The sequence below is a fragment of the Mus musculus genome, chromosome 7 (genome assembly GCF_000001635.26).
Source record: "Mus musculus strain C57BL/6J chromosome 7, GRCm38.p6 C57BL/6J".
Classification (NCBI taxonomy): domain Eukaryota; kingdom Metazoa; phylum Chordata; class Mammalia; order Rodentia; family Muridae; genus Mus; species Mus musculus.
In genome coordinates this window covers 99,143,871-99,148,800 of record NC_000073.6, presented here as the reverse complement: position 1 = coordinate 99,148,800, position 4,930 = coordinate 99,143,871, and positions in this window count along the sequence as shown.

Here is a 4,930-nt window from a genome sequence, read left to right as displayed (position 1 = left end):
TGGTAGGAAGCTGTCATGTGGAGGGTCTGAATCAAACCTAGGTCCCCCCAGAAGGGCAGCCAGTGCTCCTCATTGTGGGCCCATCTCTCCAGCTCCTGAGCTTGGATCGGTATGACCAAGTCTCACTCTGTCCCTCATGCTGGTATGGAACTCACTCTGGACACCTAACCGACCTCAAGTTCTTGTCTCCTGGCTGTTTTTGCAGTGGACAATTGTCAGTAACTCCAGTCCCAGGGGATCTGATGCCCTCTTCTAGCCTCTATAGGCACCAGGCATGAACATAGTTTACATACATACATACATGCAGGAAAACATATATTAAATTATTTAATTTAAAAAATGCAGGTCTAGACTGATCTTGGACTTTAGACCTCTAGGTTAGTCTTCTAATCACTATGTTATATATCCAGGCTTTTCCTACAGCCAAGATAGTGTTCTCCCCCACATACAAACACTGCACCTCTACTCCCCCCCCACCCTTTTTTGAGATAGTCTAGTTTTGAATTGATTCCACCTGCCTCTCTACCTTGCACGTGCCAGGAATACAGACCTGCACCACCATGCTATCTCAGCATGTCAGAAATTATAATTGTATATCTGTGAATGCACACTCGTGTGTGTGTGTGTGTGTGTGTGTGTGTGTGTGTGTGTGTGTTTGTGTGTGGGCATGCGCATGCCTGGAGGATCAGGAACAGGCTCTCTCCTACCATCTGGGCTAAGGGGATAGAGCTCAGGTGGTTGGGCTTGCTGGCAGTGACCTTTACCACTGAGCCATCTCACTGATGCTCAGAGTAACATGTCCAAGACATCAATCAGATCACGCCACTCCCTTATTTAAACCCTTCAACCATTGTCTGCTTCAAAGATATGCCAACCAGTGGTATGGTGGCCTGCAACACTCAGAGGACTGCCCCTGACAGATCTCTAGCTTCATCCCCTGCAGTCGAGTGGCCAGGTCATGGGGTCTGCAGTGCTAAGATGGAGTGGCCTCTGCCTCATGAAACTACATATAGGAGCACTGTAAACTAGAGCGCCACAAGTCCAGTTTCACTTTGAGTTTTGACATGCTTGTTCTTTAAGAACTGACCCTCCTTCTCCCGCTTCTCCTCAGCATGGTGCTCCCCACCCATTGCACCTGGCCGTCGTCTCCTTAGTTCTGTGGTTCGTGCCACATCTCCAAGCTGCTGCTCCTGTTCCTTTGGCCGATACCCCTCCCCTTGCTCTCACCAACCTCTGCACAGCTGACCCCTCTGTGCCCTTCTGGCCTCCCCATGAAAGCCCATTCCTAGGGTCTGTCCCCTCTGGACACCTCTTGCTGGATCTGAGCTGGGGTTCTCCATGCCTTACAGTGTAGTATTTGTTGTTTCTCTGGCTTGCCGCATGTCCCCAAGCTCCTGTGCACACATCAGCGCATTTATAGTCAGGACTGTGAAACTATAGGGATTGGAGCAAGCACAAGACTCTGCCTGTGTGGCAGACAAAACTTTCTGTGTGACCTTGGCAAGTTCGCTTCCTCTCTGTGGATCTGGAGAAACTCCATTTGGAGAGACGTGGAGTGGAGGTGTTTTAGCTTGGCTCTGGAATTCCCAGAGTCCCATGTGTTGAGGGCTGCTCCTCAGGGCGTGGGGGAGGAGGTTAGGAGGTAGGGCCTAGTGAGGGAAGTTAGGGCACTGGGGGATGGAACCTTGAGACACATTTAGGAACCACGATCTTTCTCATTTCCCTTTCTTAAGTGTCTTGGCGGTCATGAAGGGAACGAGCTTCCTCTGTCACACACACACCTGCCTTGATGCACTGCAGCTGCCACGGGCCCAAATAACAGGGCTGAAAGCTGGGGCAGAACAACCTCTTTCTGGTATTAAATTGATTGTCCTCAGGTATTTGGACACAATGATGAGCTAACATGTGTGGTCCTTGTATGACTCTCCCAACATTCAAGCATCTATCCATGCTCAGTGACTTTATCCTGCCATGTACTCAGTAATGCTTGTGAAGCCCCCCCCCCCCCCACAGGGTCTGGATGCTAGGGATTCAGATAAAGAGATATCAAAAACAGAGGTTTGGGGCTGGAGAGATGGCTCAGTGGTTAAGAGCACTGACTGCTCTTCCAGAGGTCCTGAGTTCAAATCCCAGCAACCATATGGTGGCTCACAATCATCTGTAATGAGATCTGATGCCCTCTTCTAGTATGTCTGAAGACAACTATAGTGTACTTGTATATAATAAATAAATACATCTTAAAAACAAACAAACAAACAAACCAGAGGTTTACACAGAGTGTATAACTGAACACATGGATATACTGATGAAGACATGTGAGAAAGCCATGAGGGAGCCCAGAGGAGGTAGCCATCAGCTCGGATCCAATCGGGAACGGAATTGGAAGGGAAAAGAGGAGACGTGCTATGCAGGGGCCTGCCCCTCAGGCAGGCTTGGTTTGTATAGGCTCCTTGGGAATCTGCCTTCTGGTTTCACAATTCTGACTCGGTCTTGTGCAAACCTCTGGCCTGTGTCACCCTGCACCCCCCCCCCCACTGCTGCTCCAGGGCTATCTAGCCATCATCCTGAAAGTGACTTCCTGTCTCCCGCAAATAAATGTTCTTGAGCCAGTTGGTCAGGTTCCTCTCACTGGCCCTGTCATCTTCCTCTGGCCTCCTCGCCTGACGCTCTCTTTGCAGCCTTTGCTTCAGCCAAACCATGCTGCTGCCGGGGTGTGCTCTGTCTGCCTGGGACACTCTGTCTGTTCCCTCCTTCCTGGACAACACCCTGTTGTTTGGAACGTCCCTTCATGGGCTCTCATTGTACTTCACATGTCCTCTCAGTCACTGCAGTCAGCACTAATGAGTGAGCAGTCATCTCCCGCCAAGGGTGCTCTTGACAGCATTTTGCTAAGTGCGGGTGTCTCAGGCCGGACACTTGCTGAAGGTCTAGTGGGTGACAGGTTGAACAAGTGAAGTGATGGAGGAGGCTCTGCTGAGAAGAAGGGATACATTTAATTCAACTAAGTTTGGTTTGAGTGACAATGGCCTCCATAGGTTCACACATTTCAATCCCGGGTCCCCAGCAGGTGGGACTGTAAGGGAAGGGATAGAAGTCTGGCCTTGGTGGAGGAGGTGTGTCACAGGGGGCGGGCTCAGAGGTTTTAAGAGATTTGTAGCATTTGCACTGTTTCTCTCTCTGCCTGTGGTTGTAAATGGAGATGTGAGTGCCCAGCTGTGCCTCGGCTTTAAAACTTTTCAAGCTCTGATCTTTCCTCTAGCCTCTGAAGAGCCACTCACGAAAAGCCACTCACGCTGGTGGGGGGTGGGGGGGAGGAGAGAGCTAGAGTTTCTGCCTGGCCTTCAACCTTCCAGCCCTCGACTGTGTGCTGTACCTGGCCACTTTGTCATCTGTACTCTCTACACTTACATCAGCAGTTCTCAACTGTGGGTCGTGACCCCTGTTGGGGGGTTGAATGACCCATTCACAGAGGTCACATGTTAGATATCCTGAAAACCAGATATTTGCATTAAGATTCATAATAGAAGCAAAATTACAGTTATGAGATAGCAATGACAATGATTTTGTGATAGGGGGGTGGGTGGGGGGCGGAATCACCACCACATGGGGAACTGTGTTAAAGGGTCTAAGCATTTGGAAGGCTGAGAGCCACTGACTTAAATACATACACTTTTCTCTGGGAAATACACACAGGGCTGAATAAACATGGTAACTCTAAGCAATTTAAAGTGTTTTTTTATGTATTTTTTTATTTTGAAACTGCCACATTACAGACCAAGTTCCAAGGAATATTTGGCTGCATTAGAATAAAATAGCATATATGAAAATAGTCCTAGGATGTGTTTCTTGAGCACTTGCTGTTTCCGACACCCGGCGCACTATAGTTGCTATGCATTCTCTTGAATACTTTGCAAGCAGCAGCTTGAGTTTCCCCTAGTGCTTGAGTCGTGTGGGCTGAAATGTCTGAGTTGGCTCCTGAATTTGAAGTATGCATTTCTGGTATCCTGCAGGCAGCCCTCGAGGAGCTGAGCCCCAGGGAGGGCGCGTGGGAAGAACAGCTTCTGCTCACATGCGCTATTGGTTCTTTAGTACCCTTGTTTCAATGTCCCCACCACTGTGACTTGTGTGTGTATGAGTGCTTGCCTTTGGGTCTCCCTCAGCACCAGCGCGAGTACTCACTCAGCGCTAGTACTGAGGGATCAGGCTGGAAACTTGATTTTGGAGTTGCTCAGGAAAGGGCTGACTTCCTGGCACCTAGCAGAGGAGCTCTCTGGGCGACTGTTGACTGAATAAAGTAAAAGGCTAGATGGCAGAAGTGACGACCCAAGGAAGATGAAAAGATCCTGTGTTCTCTCTCTAGGTCCATTTTTCTTTCTTACATCTGTATGTATGTATGTATGTATGTATGTATGTATATGTATGTTTATGTGTAGGGGCTCCTCCATGCTACAGGTGTATACCTGCAAGTCAAGGGACAACTTATGAAAGTAAGTTCTCTTTCTCTCTTTCTTTCTCTCTCTCTCTCTCTCTCTCCCTCTCCCTCTCTCTCTCTCTCTCACTCCTTCCCTCTCTCTCTCTCTCTCCCTCCCTCCCTCTCTCTCTCTCTGCCTTAGGGGTTCCAGGGATAGAACTCAGCCCCTCAGGCTTGGCGGCAAGCACCTTTACCCTCAGAGGCATCTCACTGGCCCATAGTTTCATTTCCCTTGCGTTGTAGGCCAAAATGATGGCCTGGATATTCAAATAATTTGAACCTGTGATTATAACCATATTTGGAAAAAAGGGGTATTTACATAGATATTTTTTTCTTCTCCTCTCCCCTCCCTTTTCCTTCATTCTCTCTTTTGTTTTTTTGAGATAGGGTCTTATATTGTAGCCCGTGCTGACCTGGAACTCACTGTGTAGTCCATTACATTCATGACAACTGTCTGCA